Below are 24,427 nucleotides of genomic sequence, written 5' to 3' on the forward strand. Positions count from 1 at the left end.
AAAAAAACGATCAAATTTGGATGGTACTAAACTATATTACCATGATTACGGATAGGGGGAGGGAATGCAATGTCAAAATACGGGTCATAATACGATATCATGTTACATCAGTGAAAAGCACGTTCATGTATACTGTTTCCTCTCTTCAAGTAGCCTACATGTAAATTCATTATTTGTTGGGCACAATGATTATACGTTTTTTAATAATTGGATTAAAGTTAATGCCAAAAATACGGGTCTTAATACGAAATTCCAGTATTATACATCACTGGAAAGTATATGTTTCTATGGCTCTTTGATCTATACATGTAAGTTATTTCCTGGCACATTCATAATTACGTACTTTAGAGAAAGAAAAGTTCTCCTTGATTTGTCGAATGAAATGTGTCGCTGTCTGACAGTAAACTAGCTTAACCAAACCAATCACGTGATTTTATTGCAGGTACGGTCGTCCCGTGAATTTCTTATATGTTGCCAAGTTGATTGCCTTAATATCGTGGGGTAAATATCTTGTGTGTGTGAAATAGCTTTATTTAACGTCTGCTTCCACCGAGGTGATATCGCAGACAATGTAAATATCTTATAAAGTGCTGGCTTAGTGTGCCAGTTTGAACTCGGCTTCGTTTCCATATATACTATTCAAAAAAAGTAGGGGATATTTGATTTTTAAGTGTTATTAAAGTCACCTAATGAAACTGACGAAGAAACAAATGACAAAATGAAATGAAGTTCACATTCATCGATTTATTCCAAATGATCGTTAGACTAAGTAAGGCACAGACTGACCATTATAAGGGTAAAATGATACCCGGGGTCAAACAGCAAAGTTACCACAGCATCACAACCAAGTCAGTAACGGGTAAATCCTCCTCTGTTTGCCAAACAAGCATTGATCCGACGTGGCATACTCCTAATGAGACGTCTAAGGTCATTTTGGTCCAGATTGTCCCATTCCTGTTGCAACGCAGCAGCAAGTTCTTGGACATTGGCAGGACGTTGTTGACGTTGACGTAACCTCTGTCCAAGCATGTCCCAGACATGCTCGATGGGGGAGAGGTCGGGACTCAGTGCTGGCCAAGGTAATGTGGTGATGTTCTGTTGTTGGAGGTAACCTGTAACGATCCTGGCCCTGTGACATCTTGCGTTGTCATCCTGGAAGATGAAACGGCGGCCATGACGTCGTGCGAACGGCACAACATGGACTGCCAAGATGTTGTCCCGGTAGTACTGGCCTGTAACACGCCCTGCAACAACATGTAAAGCCGTTCTTCCAGCAACAGTGATGCCTCCCCACACCATAACAGAACCACCCCCAAATCGATCATGTTTGATGACGTTAACGTCTTGGAAGCGCTCGTTTCGACGACGACACACCCTCCTACGTCTGTCCAAAAAATCAACAGTGAACCTTGACTCATCTGAAAACATCACATTGCTCCAGCGTCGATTATCCCAGTGTTGACGATCCCTACACCAACGACGTCTTGCCTGAATGTGATGATCTCTCAAACAAGGGATCACGCGAGGACGTCGGGCGCGAAGGTGACCCCTATGCAGTCGATTCCGAATCGTCTGGCCACTCACTCTCACACCAGTGTCTGTTTGAAGACGAGCGCTGATCTGATTTGCTGTGATGACACGATTTCTCAAGGCCAAGGTACGGATAAATCGATCCTGGGCTTGAGTTGTCGCCCTTGGTCGACCTGAGCGTGGTCTGTCCTGTACAGATTGTGTATCACGGTATCTGGACCATAGCCTGCTTATGACAGACTGAGAAACATTCATCGTCCGCGCCACAACCGCCTGTGTTGTGCCGATCTGTAGCATGCCAAGGGCACGTAACCTTTCATTTTGGGTAAGCCGACGCATATCAAAATTTGTTTTCTGGTCACTAAAACAATTAAACTGATGTTTCCACCCTGGAATTCAATGCCACAATGACTGTAACATTCAAAGTCAGAGTCGTGCAAATCTTGGGTTGGACCCCCATGATGATCCCAAGCATCACCTGCATTCCATGCGGTAGCTATTGGTGCGTTTGGGCGTCACATGTAACTGGAAATGTTTCTTCTGTTAGGTTCTATAGTGACTTTTTTCGTAGTCATTTGCATATTTTAGTATTATGCCCCCAAAATCAAATATCCCCTACTTTTTTTGAATAGTATATGTTAAGTCATAGCTTGATAATGACTAGAGAAGCCTAGTCGAAACGTCGCTCAGTAAAAAGCAGTAATTGTATTCCATAGAATTGTGACCTGTATATGTTAAGTCACGTGATATCTTACATTTGCATATATCAAACTTTACTTGGTTTCTGCTTAAGATGTTATGTAGAAAGCGTGAAGGACAATTTAGATGCGACAGAACGCAAATGTAAAATGTGATGAGGGAAATGTCAAAAGTAGACACGTCAAAAACAGCATTTTCCAATAAAAAAAATTGACATTTGACACATTGCATTATTGGCGTTTTACATTTAACTTTGGCCTTAGAGGTAATTTGACTTTATCATTACCGGTATTAAGACTTTGTTCATTGTACTTTTTACACGTAATCAATAGAAAAGATATTTTAGCAGAGCATTTAATATTGGCAGCGATACCCTTCCATAACAAAGATCGTCATCCAAAAGGGGGATTCGAATGGGAGAGAAAGACTAAAAGTAGCATTGACCCTTGTTTCGTGACGGCGTAGGAATAATTGGATGACAACTGAGGCAATAACGTTCCGCCTAATTGAATTACAGAGGTCAATGTACACATGGCATGTACACATGGCATGTACACATGTAGTCTTGCAAACAGAACAACACTTGCAACTAAGAATAGTATTGTTTTTATCAAATCCAAACACTGTTAGCAAAAGTTTCCTCAAGCATTTATTGTCCATATTCTTACAGTAATCTATGATGTCTTGCTGGATACCAGTAAGATTTTTTGAAATGTCATGGTTATTATAAAATAAAATGGCTTGAGATGGTTGGCCTTGTCGTCCAGATCGCCCAATTTCCTGCAAATATTGTGTATTGTAACACACTCCTTGGTGGACATGCATAATTGTGCGTACAACGCACATTGGATCAAATCCCATGCCGGCAACTGATGTTGTAAGAATCAAACGAATTCTGGGATTCACAGTTTTTAAAGACTTGATTGTTGTATCTATTACCGCCTTGTCTTGATTGGAGTATAAGATGGAGAACAAAGAATTAGTAATGTCTTGTTCGCCAAACAGGGATATCAAGTAGGCTGCTGCTTGGCTCATATAAAAAAGTGGTATAAACATTAATATGACGGGGTAGTCAGATTTTACCGCATACAGGTGATCACATTCTTTAATGTATATACTTTCATAGATTGATTGAACATCACGCTCTGTCTCTTTGCTTTGAACGGATAGGAATATATTTGATCTGTCAGGACTTTCCTGTAAGATTGTTGGGGTTCTTAGCCCTAATATGCTTGGAAGATTTTTAATCGGAGTACATGTTAAAGTACCACTTTTCAGGAAAAAATGCTGGCAATGTCTTTAAATTTGAAAAGGACTTGCGGAACTCACTGCCCCTGCAAAATATAAATAGAAATCACATTTTAAAGATTTATACATCTAAAAGAAATATAGCAGTGGGAGCTTCCGATTTTATAAAAATTCTCGGGTAATCTCCAATACTTAATGCAAAATGTGACGTTATCTCTCCACATGGACTTTCCCCTGCAAACAAGTCTGGACACGCCACTGTAAAAGGAACTAGTGTTTAAATTATAAGTATACCTGGCTGATAAGCTTACATTTCAAATTTGTATGGCCTATCGGTTACATTGTAGATATAAATAGTCGATAAGCTGTTATGATATCAAAGGCGGTAAAAAGCATCCCTAATCGAATGACTTCTTCTATTGTTAATGAGTGTAGCGACCTGTATATTCAGTTGTGACATAGATATTTAATTAATGGAGATAAATTGAGTCATATTGAGACAAGCTCAGTCTTACACGATACAGTCCTCTGCAATGGAAACAATTAAAGAAGATTTTGTGATATTTTGTGAAGACACAACCAGGCAAAGAATTGAGGATCACTTGAAAAAAAGCGGACTCAAAATTAGTCGCGAACGTGTTCTAAATCAGGGAACTGATGACAGTCGGTTTGTGAACGATACGGGACGGAGTATTCGTGTATTAGTTTGGGAAAAGCCAAGAGAAAACGACGTAGACGCCCAATCTATTAAGATTGTTAGCAGGAGCAGGACAAAGGTTATTTCGATGACTGGTGATGGAGGTTGGTCTGAAAGGCTGCAGACGGTGTTACAAGGTAGTGGGCCTACTTAGTATCATATATGAGCTTTTCCGTGCCATTGGTGACATACGTGACATTATGCTTATAAGAGAGAGAGAGAGAGAGAGAGAGAGAGAGAGAGAGAGAGAAATGGGGTTTAACGTCCACTCGACACAAACTAGGTCATTTCGGGACTAACATATGGTTCAATTTTATTTCCATAATTCGCTTGCGCGTAGGGGTCTTTAGCTGTGGGAGGAAACCGGAGGACCCGGAGAAAACCCACGAGGTTGGATATGCTTATAAGAAATTTAAAGCCTAGCTCACAACCCGGCGTATGTGCTACGACGGGCAGCCTACGGGGGAATTTGAGTAAACCCGTGCGTGAGACTTAAGCATCACTTGCGTATGTTCGGCACAGTAGAACATCGCAGACAGGCCGTAGAGAAATTTTGTCCTGCACATGCAAAATTTTCACCCGGTTTGTTCCGGCTAGTCTGCGAGCTACCAAGTCATACGACCGGTACGTGTCCAAACACGTACGGCGGGTTGTGAGCTAGGCGTTAAAGGACACATCAAGTGAAAAAAACAAAATTATATGTACGTACAGTATAGAGAGGTACGTATTACGGCAAGTTCACAACAATCTGAATAATATTAATTGAGCCATCTTCACTCAATATAGACCTCCCGTAAAAACGACTTTGCCAATCAGAACACTCTTAATCCCCCCAGTCGCCAGTGACGCCACAGTGACCGAACGCATATTATTATTAGGAACGGTTATTCCCTAATTACGTATACACACCAGAATGTGTACTCATTAAAGACTGACGGATTCCTTAATCCCCTAATTAAATAAAACAATTCACGACGAGATAATTTGATTTGTAATTTATTTTAAATTTAGATCCTATTGAGATTTTGTTTTAGGCAATACAAATTAAATAAGTTGTTTCCGGGCCCCTCCCGCACCCAAAAATGGATGCACGTACAGTCTTTATATTGGCCTTGACGAAAAAAAAAAAATACATAACGCCGGCCCAATCATCGACACATACAAAAGAAAAATGCCACATGTGCCTACTTTATCTGCGTGATCAACTCGTGGTTTCTGCGTTGTGGGACATTTTAATCTCCTTGAAGTCAGACGACAGCATGTGGAAACTACGAATCGCTGCCTATTAACACCTTTAACTTTTTCTCGTATTGAAACTACGTCTTTTAATACTCAATACAGAAATTCATATCTGCAGTGGCACTTTCACACGATCTTGCTGTCGCATGGAATTCATCGCCTACGGCGCTGCTTATTACGAAACTAGTAAAATGGTTGCTTTGGGCGCGAAATACCCCTGAAAGGTCACGTAAACCAATAACAGACATGGTAATACGCGGAAGTTGGCTATGTCTTTCCATGATAATGCGGCATTTTAAAATTCACTCTAAAATATTTCAGTCACAATCGAACCGTCAATAAACACTACTCAACTGACGGTGTGTATAAACAGTGATACGATCATAATAGTGTATATTCTATGTGTGGTTCCTCTGACCGGATTAAGGCTGTAATTGAAAATTAAAGTGTTTTCGTGTGTCCGATACTTATACGTTAATATATCGAATAATTTTAATCAGATTGGTGTGTACGTGCCCTAATGTGTATATAGTAACCATTGGCTATACGTACATATCATATTGTTTTCTCACTTGATCTCTTTAAGATAAGATAGAAATAAATAATATATATCTATCAATTATAACGACGTATGTTACAACTTATAGATAATATTTTTGGTCAAAATTTATAGTGTATACAATGTACCTGTCTATACTTGTCTATTCTTGCTTTTGTCAAATTTCGTAGCGATCTGCGGTAGTCGCGCGAAGGACCAGTGGCAGAATGTGGCGTTACTAAAGTGTTTTGTCGATTAAATATTGCTCCTTATGCATTAAAATCAAGACACCAATATACAGCTTGAAGTTGTTGAATGAAACTTTATAGAAATCATTACGATACGTGTAATTTTTTTTAGACTGTCCTCCCGAATGGTGTGTTTGCCGTGAGTGTTCTAATATGCCAACTAAGGATGAAAGGGTTTGCTGCGGAGGAAGGGATGAGTGCCGATCGTTGTCTTTGGTAAGCTATTTCGCTCCGGTATTGGTATGACGGATTTCTGTAGGTTCACATTTCAGTGTGACTGCATTATATCGTCATGGTTGTCCGTCGGTCCTTTCATCAACTTTTGGGTCGATAATGCGATATAGGTTACAGTTTTAACGGATTTCCTTTATCAAATTTGGCTTTAACATGCCTTACAAACTCATTGCTAACAAATTACTATTTTTGTTTTCTTCACCATTAAAAAGAGTAAACTGACACAGTCCGAAAAACGAGAAGATGGTCCTGATTTAGACACCGGTGTAAAAAAGTTTACTTTAAGCCCGGCCAAGGAAATACTGGAGACAGAATAAATGACAATAGAGGCTTTTGGCAAGCGTAAATTTCTGGTCCGTATCACGTATCCATATCGATTATGCTTGTGACGTCATCAATGTATGTGTTTTCTCATACGTGATACGGCACACGGATACGGCAGCACGTATCGAAATGAAATGAAATGAAATGGGGTTTAACGTCCTACTGTTCTGCTCCTATACTGGGCTAATAAAGACTGGCATACGCCATACAGTGTGCTATTGGAAATTTTGCCCGGGCAGCGGCACTATCGCCTACTCTTATATCGAATTCCAACTGTCAGGGGATCTTTTACGTGCATTCCAATATATACACGGGCCCTCGTTTTTTCGTCTCATCCGAAAGACTAGACAGCTGTCCTTGTCAGGCCCTCCGTTCTGCACCACTGACAAGGGGAAATCACGTCGGAAAATCCTGAGCACGTATCGAACAGCTTCCATACGGAAAAGGTCCGTGTAATATCGTCATCTTTTTACCCTCTTGTTTGCTACTTTTAGACGCTGAAATGTTGTGGCATAGCGTGTAGACCTGCATTTTACATTTCCCTCATTACATTTTACATTTGCGTTCTGCCGCATTTCATTTGATATTCACGCTTTCTAATTCTAGATAGCAAGTATGATATGCAAATGTAGGATATCACGTGAATTATTAACATATACGAAAACGAGGCCGATATCAACCCGGTACACTATTACGCCAGCACACGATAAGGGGAAATCAACCTGGTGGCACACTATAAGAAATGTACTTACGGTACCTTGAAAAAAACGATCAAATTTGGATGGTACTAAACTATATTACCATGATTACGGATAGGGGGAGGGAATGCAATGTCAAAATACGGGTCATAATACGATATCATGTTACATCAGTGAAAAGCACGTTTATGTATACTGTTTCCTCTCTTTAAGTAGCCTACATGTATATTCATTATTTGCTGGGCACAATGATTATACGTTTTTTAATAATTGGATTAAAGTTAATGCCAAAAATACGGGTCTTAATACGAAATTCCAGTATTATACATCACTGGAAAGTATATGTTTCTATGGCTCTTTGATCTATACATGTAAGTTATTTCCTGGCACATTCATAATTACGTACTTTAGAGAAAGAAAAGTTCTCCTTGATTTGTCGAAAGAAATGTGTCGCTGTCTGACTGTAAACTAGCTTAACCAAACCAATCACGTGATTTTATTGCAGGTACGGTCGTCCCGTGAATTTCTTATATGTTGCCAAGTTGATTGCCTTAATATGGTGGGGTAAATATCTTGTGTGTGTGAAATAGCTTTATTTAACGTCTGCTTCCACCGAGGTGATATCGCAGACAATGTACATATATCTTATAAAGTCTTGGCTTAGTGTGCCAGTTTGAACTCGGCTTCGTTTCCATATATACTATTCAAAAAAAGTAGGGGATATTTGATTTTTAAGTGTTATTAAAGTCACCTAATGAAACTGACGAAGAAACAAATGACAAAATGAAATGAAGTTCACATTCATCGATTTATTCCAAATGATCGTTAGACTAAGTAAGGCACAGACTGACCATTATAAGGGTAAAATGATACCCGGGGTCAAACAGCAAAGTTACCACAGCATCACAACCAAGTCAGTAACGGGTAAATCCTCCTCTGTTTGCCAAACAAGCATTGATCCGACGTGGCATACTCCTAATGAGACGTCTAAGGTCATTGTGGTCCAGATTGTCCCATTCCTGTTGCAACGCAGCAGCAAGTTCTTGGACATTGGCAGGACGTTGTTGACGTTGACGTAACCTCTGTCCAAGCATGTCCCAGACATGCTCGATGGGGGAGAGGTCGGGACTCAGTGCTGGCCAAGGTAATGTGGTGATGTTCTGTTGTTGGAGGTAACCTGTAACGATCCTGGCCCTGTGACATCTTGCGTTGTCATCCTGGAAGATGAAACGGCGGCCATGACGTCGTGCGAACGGCACAACATGGACTGCCAAGATGTTGTCCCGGTAGTACTGGCCTGTAACACGCCCTGCAACAACATGTAAAGCCGTTCTTCCAGCAACAGTGATGCCTCCCCACACCATAACAGAACCACCCCCCAATCGATCATGTCTGATGACGTTAACGTCTTGGAAGCGCTCGTTTCGACGACGCCACACCCTCCTACGTCTGTCCCAAAAATCAACAGTGAACCTTGACTCATCTGAAAACATCACATTGCTCCAGCGTCGATTATCCCAGTGTTGACGATCCCTACACCAACGACGTCTTGCCTGAATGTGATGATCTCTCAAACAAGGGATCACGCGAGGACGTCGGGCGCGAAGGTGACCCCTATGCAGTCGATTCCGAATCGTCTGGCCACTCACTCTCACACCAGTGTCTGTTTGAAGACGAGCGCTGATCTGATTTGCTGTGATGACACGATTTCTCAAGGCCAAGGTACGGATAAATCGATCCTGGGCTTGAGTTGTCGCCCTTGGTCGACCTGAGCGTGGTCTGTCCTGTACAGATTGTGTATCACGGTATCTGGACCATAGCCTGCTTATGACAGACTGAGAAACATTCATCGTCCGCGCCACAACCGCCTGTGTTGTGCCGATCTGTAGCATGCCAAGGGCACGTAACCTTTCATTTTGGGTAAGCCGACGCATATCAAAATTTGTTTTCTGGTCACTAAAACAATTAAACTGATGTTTCCACCCTGGAATTCAATGCCACAATGACTGTAACATTCAAAGTCAGAGTCGTGCAAATCTTGGGTTGGACCCCCATGATGATCCCAAGCATCACCTGCATTCCATGCGGTAGCTATTGGTGCGTTTGGGCGTCACATGTAACTGGAAATGTTTCTTCTGTTAGGTTCTATAGTGACTTTTTTCGTAGTCATTTGCATATTTTAGTATTATGCCCCCAAAATCAAATATCCCCTACTTTTTTTGAATAGTATATGTTAAGTCATAGCTTGATAATGACTAGAGAAGCCTAGTCGAAACGTCGCTCAGTAAAAAGCAGTAATTGTATTCCATAGAATTGTGACCTGTATATGTTAAGTCACGTGATATCTTACATTTGCATATATCAAACTTTACTTGGTTTCTGCTTAAGATGTTATGTAGAAAGCGTGAAGGACAATTTAGATGCGACAGAACGCAAATGTAAAATGTGATGAGGGAAATGTCAAAAGTAGACACGTCAAAAACAGCATTTTCCAATAAAAAAAATTGACATTTGACACATTGCATTATTGGCGTTTTACATTTAACTTTGGCCTTAGAGGTAATTTGACTTTATCATTACCGGTATTAAGACTTTGTTCATTGTACTTTTTACACGTAATCAATAGAAAAGATATTTTAGCAGAGCATTTAATATTGGCAGCGATACCCTTCCATAACAAAGATCGTCATCCAAAAGGGGGATTCGAATGGGAGAGAAAGACTAAAAGTAGCATTGACCCTTGTTTCGTGACGGCGTAGGAATAATTGGATGACAACTGAGGCAATAACGTTCCGCCTAATTGAATTACAGAGGTCAATGTACACATGGCATGTACACATGGCATGTACACATGTAGTCTTGCAAACAGAACAACACTTGCAACTAAGAATAGTATTGTTTTTATCAAATCCAAACACTGTTAGCAAAAGTTTCCTCAAGCATTTATTGTCCATATTCTTACAGTAATCTATGATGTCTTGCTGGATACCAGTAAGATTTTTTGAAATGTCATGGTTATTATAAAATAAAATGGCTTGAGATGGTTGGCCTTGTCGTCCAGATCGCCCAATTTCCTGCAAATATTGTGTATTGTGACACACTCCTTGGTGGACATGCATAATTGTGCGTACAACGCACATTGGATCAAATCCCATGCCGGCAACTGATGTTGTAAGAATCAAACGAATTCTGGGATTCACAGTTTTTAAAGACTTGATTGTTGTATCTATTACCGCCTTGTCTTGATTGGAGTATAAGATGGAGAACAAAGAATTAGTAATGTCTTGTTCGCCAAACAGGGATATCAAGTGGGCTGCTGCTTGGCTCATATAAAAAAGTGGTATAAACATTAATATGACGGGGTAGTCAGATTTTACCGCATACAGGTGATCACATTCTTTAATGTATATACTTTCATAGATTGATTGAACATCACGCTCTGTCTCTTTGCTTTGAACGGATAGGAATATATTTGATCTGTCAGGACTTTCCTGTAAGATTGTTGGGGTTCTTAGCCCTAATATGCTTGGAAGATTTTTAATCGGAGTACATGTTAAAGTACCACTTTCCAGGAAAAAATGCTGGCAATGTCTTTAAATTTGAAAAGGACTTGCGGAACTCACTGCCCCTGCAAAATATAAATAGAAATCACATTTTAAAGATTTATACATCTAAAAGAAATATAGCAGTGGGAGCTTCCGATTTTATAAAAATTCTCGGGTAATCTCCAATACTTAATGCAAAATGTGACGTTATCTCTCCACATGGACTTTCCCCTGCAAACAAGTCTGGATACGCCACTGTAAAAGGAACTGGTGTTTAAATTATAAGTATACCTGGCTGATAAGCTTACATTTCAAATTTGTATGGCCTATTGGTTACATTGTAGATATAAATAGTCGATAAGCTGTTATGATATCAAAGACGGTATAAAGCACCCCTAATCGAATGACTTCTTCTATTGTTAATGAGTGTAGCGACCTGTATATTCAGTTGTGACATAGATATTTAATTAATGGAGATAAATTGAGTCATATTGAGACAAGCTCAGTCTTACACGATACAGTCCTCTGCAATGGAAACAATTAAAGAAGATTTTGTGATATTTTGTGAAGACACAACCAGGCAAAGAATTGAGGATCACTTGAAAATAAGCGGATTCAAAATTAGTCACGAACGTGTTCTAAATCAGGGAACTGATGACAGTCGGTTTGTGAACGATACGGGACGGAGTATTCGTGTATTAGTTTGGGAAAAGCCAAGAGAAAACGACGAAGACAACCAATACATTAAGATTGTTAGCAGGAGCAGGACAAAGGTTATTTCGATGACTGGTGATGCTGGTTGGTCTGAAAGGCTGCAGACGGTGTTACAAGGTAGTGGGCCTACTTAGTATCATATATGAGCTTTTCCGTGCCATTGGTGACATACGTGACATTATGCTTATAAGAGAGAGAGAGAAATGGGGTTTAACGTCCACTCGACACAAACTAGGTCATTTCGGGACTAACATATGGTTCAATTTTATTTCCATAATTCGCTTGCGCGTAGGGGTCTTTAGCTGTGGGAGGAAACCGGAGGACCCGGAGAAAACCCACGAGGTTGGATATGCTTATAAGAAATTTAAAGCCTAGCTCACAACCCGGCGTATGTGCTACTACGGGCAGCCTACGGGAGAATTTGAGTAAACCCGTGCGTGAGACTTAAGCATCACTTGCGTATGTTCGGCACAGTAGAACATCGCAGACAGGCCGTAGAGAAATTTTGTCCTGCACATGCAAAATTTTCGCCCGGTTTGTTCCGGCTGGTCTGCGAGCTACCAAGTCATACGACCGGTGCGTGTCCAAACACGTACGGCGGGTTGTGAGCTAGGCGTTAAAGGACACATCAAGTGAAAAAACAATATTATATGTACGTACAGTATAGAGAAGTACGTATTACGGCAAGTTGACAACAATCTGAATAATATTAATTGAGCCATCTTCACTCAATATAGACCTCCCGTAAAAACGACTTTGCCAATCAGAACACTCTTAATCCCCCCAGTCGCCAGTGACGCCACAGTGACCGAACGCATATTATTATTAGGAACGGTTATTCCCTAATTACGTATACACACCAGAATGTGTACTCATTAAAGACTGACGGATTCCTTAATCCCCTAATTAAATAAAACAATTCACGACGAGATAATTTGATTTGTAGTTTATTTTAAATTTAGATCCTATTTAGATTTTGTTTTAGGCAATACAAATTAAATAAGTTGTTTCCGGGCCCCTCCCGCACCCAAAAATGGATGCACGTACAGTCTTTATATTGGCCTTGACGAAAAAAAAAAAATACATAACGCCGGCCCAATCATCGACACATACAAAAGAAAAATGCCACATGTGCCTACTTTATCTGCGTGATCAACTCGTGGTTTCTGCGTTGTGGGACATTTTAATCTCCTTGAAGTCAAACGACAGCATGTGGAAACTACGAATCGCTGCCTATTAACACCTTTAACTTTTTCTCGTATTGAAACTACGTCTTTTAAGACTCAATACAGAAATTCATATCTGCAGTGGCACTTTCACACGATCTTGCTGTCGCATGGAATTCATCGCCTACGGCGCTGCTTATTACGAAACTAGTAAAATGGTTGCTTTGGGCGCGAAATACCCCTGAAAGGTCACGTAAACCAATAACATACATGATAATACGCGGAAGTTGGCTATGTCTTTCCATGGTAATGCGGCATTTTAAAATTCACTCTAAAATATTTCAGTCACAATCGAACCGTCAATAAACACTACTCAACTGACGCTGTGTATAAACAGTGATACGATCATAATAGTGTATATTCTATGTGTGGTTCCTCTGACCGGATTAAGGCTGTAATTGAAAATTAAAGTGTTTTCGTGTGTCCGATACTTATACGTTAATATATCGAATAATTTTAATCAGATTGGTGTGTACGTGCCCTAATGTGTATATAGTAACCATTGGCTACACGTACATATCATATTGTTTTCTCACTTGATCTCTTTAAGATAAGATAGAAATAAATAATATATATCTATCAATTATAACGACGTATGTTACAACTTATAGATAATATTTTTGGTCAAAATTTATAGTATAATCCTTATAAGACATATAGAAATAGATTTCACTAAAAATAAAACACACTTATATGGATATACTACTTCTGAATTTATTAACATGCTACGTTTCGATACACATACAGATACACATACACGTACATTTATAGTGTATACAATGTACCTGTCTATACTTGTCTATTCTTGCTTTTGTCAAATTTCGTAGCGATCTGCGGTAGTCGCGCAAGGACCAGTGGCAGAATGTGGCGTTACTAAAGTGTTTTGTCGATTAAATATTGCTCCTTGTGCATTAAAATCAAGACACCAATATACAGCTTGAAGTTGTTGAATGAAACTTTATAGAAATCATTACGATACGTGTATTTTTTTTAGACTGTCCTCCCGAATGGTGTGTTTGCCGTGAGTGTTCTAATATGCCAACTAAGGATGAAAGGGTTTGCTGCGGAGGAAGGGATGAGTGCCGATCGTTGTCTTTGGTAAGCTATTTCGCTCCGGTATTGGTATGACGGATTTCTGTAGGTTCACATTTCAGTGTGACTGCATTATATCGTCATGGTTGTCCGTCGGTCCTTTCATCAACTTTTGGGTCGATAATGCGATAGAGGTTACAGCTTTGACGGATTTCCTTTATCAGATTTGGCTTTAACATGCCTTACTAACTCATTGCTAACAAATTACTATTTTTGTTTTCTTCACCATTAAAAAGAGTAAACTGACACAGTCCGAAAAACGAGAAGATGGTCCTGATTTAGACACCGGTGTAAAAAAGTTTACTTTAAGCCCGGCCAAGGAAATACTGGAGACAGAATAAATGACAATAGAGACTTTTGGCAAGCGTAAAATTTCTGGTCCGTATCACGTATCCATATCGATTATGCTTGTGACGTCATCAATGTATGTGTTTTCTCATACGTGATACGGCACACGGATACGGCAGCACGTATCGAAATGAAATGGGGTTTAACGTCCTACTGTTCTGCTTCTATACTGGGCTAATAAAGACTGGCATACGCCATACAGTGTGCTATTGGAAATTTTGCCCGGGCAGCGGCACTATCGCCTACTCTTATATCGAATTCCAACTGCCAGGGGATCTTTTACGTGCATTCCAATATATACACGGGCCCTCGTTTTTTCGTCTCATCCGAAAGACTAGACAGCTGTCCTTGTCAGGCCCTCCGTTCTGCACCACTGACAAGGGGAAATCACGTCGGAAAATCCTGAGCACGTATCGAACAGCTTTCATACGGAAAAGGTCCGTGTAATATCGTCATCTTTTTACCCTCTTTTTGCTACTTTTAGACGCTGAAATGTTGTGGCATATAGCGTGTTTATGAATCTATGTGTATCCTAGAACACAAAGGTGTATATTTGATGTGATTTTAACCATGATAAAGACTGGAACTTAATCATTATTTTTGATGAGCTTTTATGGGAATTTTCATATTTTTCCTGTCTGTCTGCATGCTGGTTGATCTACGTCACGTGCTAACTTTAGGGAGGTGGGACCTTGCAAATCTCTAAATGATATGATTCTATGGTAAATGATACATTAGTGAAACCAAAAAATGCTGTCGAGTCGAAGTCTAAGATTTTTAATAATATTCGAAATTAAATGTTTTTTAATAGCTCAGCGACTGTCGTGCGACTTTACTCCCTCTAGGAATTTGTAGACTAGGCACTTGACTAGTAGCCTACTGATGGTGATCTGCCAAAACTCTTAAACTACAATGACATGATACGGATGGGAAAAAATTCGCTTGCCAAAAGTCTCTAATGTTCGTTTAGCGAAAAAAATAAAGCAAAGACAGATTCATTGATTCTGAATATTATGGATATATTAATCCAACTGTGAAATCTAATCCGACTGTGAAGTCTAAACAAAATATTAGCCCGTGTCGTTTTCTCCAGTAATTTGTGCCCAACTCAAACATATTTTGGTCTAAAGCAAGTTGTTCTGACGATAAACGAGTACAGTTACTACTTACTACTCATCTGTTTTCAGACACTGAAAGCTATAATGACCTAAATCCCAATGAGAAAAATGAATGAGGTGCAGAATAGTTTCGTTTTCTGTCCATGACATCTATTCTTCATTGCGATAGAGGCCCATGGTAACCAGTCAGCTACCCAGCCCCCCCCCCCCCCCTGAAAATTCTACTGCCGAGCGAATATATTCGGAATTGTGATTATAAACGGTTGCAAACTGCAAACTTTTTAAAACTCGAAACTGATTTCAAAGAAAATTTTATACAAGCCACAATCGCTTAACTTGTTTCCTGTCCCACTGATCGGCCTGATAGCCGACAAGCAAGATGATTGATTGGTGGTGTATATGTACATTGCACGCGATTGGTTTTTAGTATTGCTGTATCAGTTCGAAACAAAGGAAGGGCAACAGGAACTGAGGACACAATGTTAGAATTAGGGCAATGGGATAATGATGACACATTGACGCGGGCCTTTCTATGAGTATTTAAGAAAACTCTTATGAATTCGAGGGCACTTTTTCAGAAAAGGAGGACATATTATAGTCACCCCCCCCCCCCTACACCCTAGTAGGCAACCTCGTCGAAGTCGAGGGAGCTGCGGTGTCTCAGTAAGACTGATTTTCCCCTTGTCAGTGGTGCAGGATGGATAGCCTGGCAAGGACAGCTGTCTCGTCGTTCGGATGACGCGAACAACCGAGACCCCCTGTTCACATTGGCGTGCACGTAAATGATTCCTCTGTCCGGGCAAAATTATAGCACACTGTATGGCGTATGACCGATTAATTTTAGGATACCATAAAAATCAGTTTTGTTTACTAATATATTTCGAAAGAGTGCCTTCTATTTGGTCTCTTCAAAAGAGAAGTGGAATCAGGTGTTCTAAAAAGACTAAGCATGCCCTAAGCATTTAATGTTCATTTGCAATAAATTTTGAATACATTATAACTTTTTACTGACCCGCGAAATTCTCATTCTTCGTAATATCCGAATTCCGAATGTGAGACATATTATTATGTCCCGAATATAAATATAATTAGACAATTACGAATAACTAATTACGAATAACTCCATTTGTTTACCAAACACTGACTGGTGATAACCATGCTTCAAATCAAATCAAATCAAATAGGCAATTTAATTAACAGATGTCTAGTTAAAATTCATAATATAATCAAATAACACAATTTTTATGGGATAACAAAATGGTTTATTACACTGCTACGTTTTAACCGGATTTGACGAATCTTTATCAAGCAAAAATATGCACAAATATGTTATTTATTCCATTTTAATATTTTAGTCGTCATTAAAATATTCCAGTATTATTTCTTCAAGTAGTAGTAAGCAAACCCATTGGCTGCGAACAGCCCACACTTTTTTGCCTATTTACCAAAATATCTTTGGTCGTTTTGTATAATTTTATTGTTTCCTGCCTGATATATCCCAACTTTCCCGGCATTACAGTCTCTGGTTTTATTATTATCTTTTAAAGCTATGATAAGATGTTTTGGGAGATGTCAGTGCATAGATAGTTCTACCATTAATTCTATGTATTTGTACATTGCAGGAGATGATAAAATCAAACAAATTCGGGCAAAGAGAAAATCAAGAACTGCGACATAATATGTATAAAAAATTATCGAAGGATATCCATGGCTCCCTCGGTAAAGGGGTTAGAAAACCTTTACCAAGCTGTTGCGTTTGGGCAATACGTAACCGTTACCCTGACCCTTACGGTAATTATCGTGGCTTTCGATCCACAAAACCAGCAAGTGGACAGAGATGCATCATATTGGCAATCTTCATAATGTGTTGCTTGTTTATTTTAGTAAAGCCCCGCATATTCAACAAACTTCGAATATTTCTACAATTCTTTAATACCGGTAAATAAATGAACACACGCCTTACGATACTGACAGATAATCAGAGACCGTATATTAAGGCAACCTGAACTGATGTGCTCAAGTTACAATCCGTTATTTTAAAACACCAGTGAAAATAAGGACATTGATCAAGATAATATAAAAATTAAAATTGCCGCAAGAATTGAAAAAGTATATAATGTATACAATAGATTAAAATAAATAAAGGAAAATAAACAATGTCAGTTCGTGCTACGATCATTGGCGGACATTGGCAGATATACAGGTTATTGTCCAGTTTGATAAATATATAATTTGAGGATAACCACACTACGATAATCACAGTATCTTTGAAAATATGACAACTTCCTCGTGTCAATTGACTAACAGTAAATAAAGTTATAAAAATTGAACATGATAATAATAACTAAAGAATTGAATATGTTGCCATCGCGTGACAAATTGGAGTCGCTTAGATTTTTTCTCTGAGGTTTATGATTGTTTACCGGTTTTATTTACGATAATATGGATAAATTTATGACTATAATGAAACTGACGTGAAATGATCTCGTGTATATATTTACTGCTGTGATGTGATACCGGATAACGGACTTTTGATACTTCTATATTTTTCCTTTGTTCTCCCTAAATCAAGTTGGCGGACACTAGTGTCAACTCCGATACTGAAGGCATGTCACCAAAGAATATATCTATTTGTTTTATGACTTCGTCCAGTAATGACAACATCACTTCACCAACTATTCAACTATCCGATAATGGTTCATTACAACAGCCATATGAACTTAATCCTACAAACAACTATTGAATGCTACATTTCGTGAGGATCTCACAATATCGGAAACTGGAGGGCGTTTTCGGCGAAACTTTGCTACTAGTGTTACGATCCTGTGAACACCCCTACCATACATTTATTGTTTTTATTGTTGTATAAATTATTATATAATTTATAAGTTGTTGACTGTTATGAAGTATTTTAATCAGAACGTGCCTTTCTTTGTTAACGAGATCACTGGTTTGTTTACCTTTACGACTGCGCCATTTTGTTCCGCGCTGTTTTCTTCGCCGGCTGCAAGTAGCCGAAAACTCCTCATAGCTCCGTACAAATGGAGTGTCATGAACCAATGAGTCGATGGGCTACATTAGTAAACCCAATTATCGATATCTGCATATAAATAAATATATTTCCGCCTCTAATCTTACCGTATTTTCGATTGAAACGTCGACGAGCTAACCGTCCGCCATACTACGTTGGGGGTAATCATAGATGGGGGTAATCATAGAGTTATATAATTATAGCTCTATGGGGGTAATACACTTTTACTCTGTGGGGTAATAGACGTCATCGGGTAATATGACGTCAAAATTTGGTGACGTAATATGGCGCGCTGTACGTATCATTCCAGTTAGTTGGCCTTCGCAACTCATTGTGTACGGACGTATTGTTGGAGTCCGGAAAATAGCCATGGCTCAATGCACCTTTAGTGGTGAGAAATTAATTATGAGATTGTAGTAGGTTGATTAACCTGTGCATGTTGGGGAGCTTAATTAAGCTTCTTGTGATTTATAATAATAATTTCGGTGTTTACCGACATTATTAGGCCTACCGTGCCTTTGACTTTGTTTGTCCTTTGACCTCCAGTTAGCCTAACTGTGAGTTGACGTTTGGCTTTGACTCCATACATTTACACACCTATCTTGCCCTTTTTAGCCAAGGTGTTTTGCAATATTAACATATAGAACATTGAGATATAATTGATTAACCAGCTTTGCCCGTAGAACCTAAAGTGGTATTACAACCAGTCATTGGTGCAACAAAACCTGGTGTTTCGAACCGAATCTGGTGCGTGCCTGAATGATCTGGGTGCCTGGAACCGAATCTGGTGTTTTGAACCTAATCCGGTTGTGATTATTATTAGCAGCAAGGTTTCCAGTGGAAATGCTGCAGAGAGTTGGGGAGCGTAAATAATAAGGTGGTCTGGAACCAAATTTGGGCACTAAAGAGGGATAACTCCTCTTGGGCTTGATATTTTTATTTACAGGAAGACCGTACCAATCCAGAAGTTCCCGAATCGTGTATCGCGTACACCAATTATCCTGATATATTCACAACTTTAAAAACTAAGTACCGGTACTAATAATTATTCTCAACGTGGAACTAGTAAAACTTTTAACTTCAATGTACATTTTTAAATATTAAATATTAAAAATGCATTATGCAAGAGCTAAATCTGTCTATTGTAGGTCTTTCTTTAGGCCTGGAATGTTTTCTAAAGTATTAATTAGACATTAATTAACTGACCCAGGCCTTAATCAACTTTCGATGGCATCAGATTTCTCCGATATTAAATAGATTAGAATGGTTCAGCGATACTTTGATTTAATAAAATATGGAGGACCGAGACTTAGCTTCGATTAACCAGTACGGTGGTTGAAATTATGCACACGTCTGTCAAACCTTCAAAGGCTAATATCTTCGCTTGCAATAGAGTACTTTGAATGAAATTTTCAAATTATTCATTTTACATCACCTACTTTCGAACTATTATAGCAAGATTGGCTAGTTCTTTATCTAAATCTTACATAATGTATCTTTAAGCTTTGGTCACAGAGTGTTTAATATAATGACATGAGGTGGACATAACTTTGTTATTTTTTACCTGAAATTTTTAATTGACTTTTGATATATCTTTAAAAAGTAGACTAATGTCTATTTAATTTCTTTTTGTTTTAAATTGTAGATTTTAAAAGAAGGCTCACCAAGGAATACAAGTCATACTGTGACAGAAGAGACTGTTAATGTAAGCTTATTATGTGACATTAGTGCTTCATCCATGACCATAGAATATGAAAGCTCAGAAAATATACAAATAATACAGGACGTAAATATAAGCAAACAGGAATATGCCATTATTATCATTATTTCATAATTCATGAGCCAGTATATCGTAAAATTACTGTTTTGATCATAAAGTAGTCTATATTTTGTGTTAGATCTATCACACTTTAAATTACAATTAAAACATATTTGCAAAATTTGTTTAATTATTAACAGGCACCAGTTACGGTTTTAAACCATATCGTAGACGTATTGGTATTGCAAGTCGGCGACACAAAATAAGATAAAAATCTTACAGAAGAAGGGAATAAATCGATGTTAGCAGTGGAAGGTAGGTTAACTTTCATTTATTCATACACCAATTCATTTTATAATTACTTCCATTCAGTCACCCACTGTCCATCAGCAAAGTTTCTGATCCAGTCAGTCTAAGTAAGTAATGGTTGCATTTTCCTCATTTTTTCTGCTTTTCCAAATGTGTCACACTTGTTAGTGCGTGCAATTTTTGTTGACATGTTTATAACTATTCCAGCAGCTAATTCGATGATGTCTTGTGATATTTTATTTTCGGGATCTCTACCTACTCAGTCTTTACGATTTTTTGATTTTATGAACATCAACCACATATCGTTCTCCATATATATATATAGACGCAGCTGTGACCGAGAAAGCAAGGTAGTACCATTGTTGTTAGGGGTGACCCAGTGGAAATTATGAGTCTTATTGTATGATGGATCGAGACGAGAACAAAATCTTTGCTGTAGAATTGATACAACTTACTTAAATTATTTTTGTGCACTGCATATGCTTTAATATTATGGTGTTATGATGTAATCTTGGTCATCTGTTATTCTACATCAATTAATGTAGTCAGAATAAAGATAATTATGTCTGAGTTTATTTTCCATTTTGAATTTTTCATTTGAATTTTTTGATATCACTATATTATACTGTTTTTGATATCGCTATATTTCAGTGTGATGAAGTTAAATCCAGTGTACATATGGAGAAAGAAGGACTTATCCGCTGTGTTGACTGGCTGAAAACCTACAATATAGATATAGGAACATTTGTATCAGACAGACACCTACAAATCGAAAAGTGGGTTAGAGAATATTTAGAAGGCACAAATCATTTCTGTAATGTGTGGCATGTGAGCAAGGCTAATATCATTTTTACAGTTTGCAAAAATTAGGTTGAATTATTTTTAAAGATATTTGAATCTAGCACACTGCACCTCCTAACTGTCACCCAAATGCACAAATCTAAATTCAGGTCACGGAATTTAGCCACAGTTTAAACTTACTTTATGACATAACCATCTGGGGGGGGGGGGGCTGAATGTTTAGCGTGCGCGCGCTGTATCATAAAGTCTGTCATTGAGCCGACTGGTGTGGTTTCGAATCCCCGGTTGTACGTGACAAGGAGTAGGGTCGCCTGTCCAACTTCGTGGGTTTTCTCCGGGTCCTCCGGTTTCCTCCCACTGCTAAAGACCCCAACGCGCAAGCGAATTATGTAAATAAAATTAAACCATAATATGTTAGTCCCGAAATGACCTAGTTTGTGTCGAGTGGACGTTAAACCCCATTTCTCTCTCTCTCATAACCATCTTTAATCCAATTGTGGCTCAAAATTTGGGTCCTACTCAAGAATATTTAGAAGGCACAAATCATTTCTGTAATGTGTGGCATGTGAGCAAGGCTATCATTTTTACAGTTTGCAAAAATTAGGTTGAATTATTTTTAAAGATATTTGAATCTAGCACACTGCACCTCCTAACTGTCACCCAAATGCACAAATCTAAATTCAGGTCACGGAATTTAGCCACAGTTTAAACTTACTTTATGACATAACCATCTGGGGGGGGGGGGGGCTGAATGTTTAGCGTGCGCGCGCTGTATCATAAAGTCTCTCATAACCATCTTTAATCCAATTGTGGCTCAAAATTTGGGTCCTACTCAAGAATGTTTTGTTTTTTTTTGTTATTTTTTGTCATTTTCTATTATAGTCCCGAAATGACCTGGTTTGTGTCGAGTGGACATTAAACTCTCTCTCTCTCTTTCTCTCTCTCTGTCTCAAATTTTCAATTATCCATAATTTTGTCAATTTTTTATGAAATGATTTAAATTCTTGGTATGATGTGTAGAATATGCTAATCTATAACATATATTTCCTTGCAATACTGTGGGTGTTACTGACTAAAATATGCTCTTGTTGGTTCTTGTCAGTGATGAGTAGGACCGCAAACTTCAGATAAATACTCAGCTGAGATCAAGCGAGATTTGTGAGACATGAACCAGTATTTATTAAAGTACTTTCTTTCTATGCCTTGTTAAGGCCATTGTTTACATTTATTATTTTTTATATTGTATAGGTCTACATAAAACGTTATTGGTACAATGTCAAAAGACAAAAAAATGTGAAGATGTGGGGTTGTGGGGTTGTGGATAAAAAAAACATCATAAACCACCTCTATGGGTCAGCAGGCTCCACTGAAGATGGAGATGGGACTATTATGTGGGCATAGTGGGATTCAGTATGTAACCATATTCAAAATATACACGAGGGGCATAGTGATTTTTTCCCAGAAAGTTGTCACGGGAATGGATTTAAAAGAAAATGGCCAAAACCAGGTAATATACCAATCTTTACGTGTCATTTACTAATGTTCGTGATGTTTATCGAAATGTCATGCTATATTATAAACCAGTGCTTGTTTCCCATAAAACTGTGTTCTGCTAAGGTTGTATATTACATGTCCACCTCTGGGTCCGTATTCAAAGGTTTTCTAAAAGTTAAGTTTAAAGGCTCAAACCTATGGAATTCTTTACCATCTTACTTAAAACTGACCACTAACTTAAATTCTTTCAAGAAACAACTTTTTAAATATCTTACTGCCAAAGAATAATACTTGTACCCTCTATGTCCATATATAAAAATTATGTATAGGTAATTTTTCCTTGTTATGTGTTAATATATCTCTCTCTTTTGGTGCTGTCATCTTTTGTATTATAATTTCATTCTAATTATTTTATAAATAAAGTTATTATTTTTCACGTCGTTTTCTTTTCGAAAACAGTTCTCAAGCCTTGGATAGGCGACACATTGTATTTAACTCTTTCTAAAAAAAACCTGGGTGTTCTCTGTCTGTTGCATCAGCAAATTCGCAAAAATAAGATGGTCAGCAAATTCCCCAAAATAAGATGAGGTCTTCGATTTTCCCCTACTGTTTTGTTTGTATGCTATCCTGCCTTTAATAGTCTGGAGGCTCAGTGCGGGGGTAGGGGGTGTCCATCAAATGGGCACAAAACCACACCCAACTTTTAGATAGTAAAGTTTTGCGTAAAATACAATGCCGAGTAGTAATCAGTCCGCCATTGGGGCGTTTTCGTGATATTCGGGGTCAAAGGTTAAATGAGTTCATTTGCACTGTAAGTGAATGCGCAGCAATTTTTGTATCATGAAAATAAGCTGAAAATGGTCGAAAGTAATAACCCTTTCAATAAAAATGTAAGCTTGCTGAATTCACCTTTGTTCTTTGTGACCCCGGAAATCAAAAGGTCAAATTTTCCGTTTTAGTTTTAGGAAAATTTAAAGCAATAAATGTGAACGTAAAAACTAAAAACTAAAGCGAATCTGTTCAAATTGATAATAGGAACATTTAAAACTTATCTTTAGCGGCCTTAGCATCGGACTTTTACTTTAGAACGTCAAAAAAGATCTTGCGTAACAGAACCAAAACACCTCGAAACCTGTTTCAAAAATACGTATAACTGTAAAATCAAAATCTCTCCGATTTAGTTTCACAGCGAATGCTTTACATAATGAAACTAGTTGTCTGAAAAAAACAATTGAATAGTTTCATAGCTGGACTCCAGCCTGCAGGCCGCGCCACAACATCTGCCAAACTTTTCCCCGTTAACATTTACCAATAGGACATTTATATCCCATGAGCAATTGTGTACAATGCATCCGTCGGTTTTATCTGTGTCCATGTTCCGGCGAAATTCATAAAACATTTACAAACTTTTAATCACGTCGTCAGATACCCTGTTTTCCGATCATAGATTAACGTCGGTTTTCCCAGATTGGAATTCCCGGAAATCCACGCGGCCTGCAGGCTGGAGTCCAACCATTAAACTATTAAATTGTTTT

The 24,427-nt window shown here is 38.5% G+C and overlaps 1 long non-coding RNA gene across 1 annotated transcript; it reads left to right on the plus strand.

Moving 5' to 3' along the window:
* Positions 1-11,399: 11,399 nt before the first annotated feature.
* Positions 11,400-21,272, plus strand: LOC126817328 (uncharacterized). Its single transcript, XR_007678976.1, has 5 exons — positions 11,400-11,831; positions 13,935-14,038; positions 17,121-20,234; positions 20,489-20,603; positions 21,249-21,272. It is a non-coding gene; the product is annotated as an uncharacterized LOC126817328 (long non-coding RNA).
* The last annotated feature ends 3,155 nt before the right edge of the window (positions 21,273-24,427 follow it).

Source organism: Patella vulgata, chromosome 4, assembly GCF_932274485.2.
Source record: "Patella vulgata chromosome 4, xgPatVulg1.2, whole genome shotgun sequence".
In the NCBI taxonomy this organism is placed as follows: Eukaryota; Metazoa; Mollusca; class Gastropoda; family Patellidae; genus Patella; species Patella vulgata.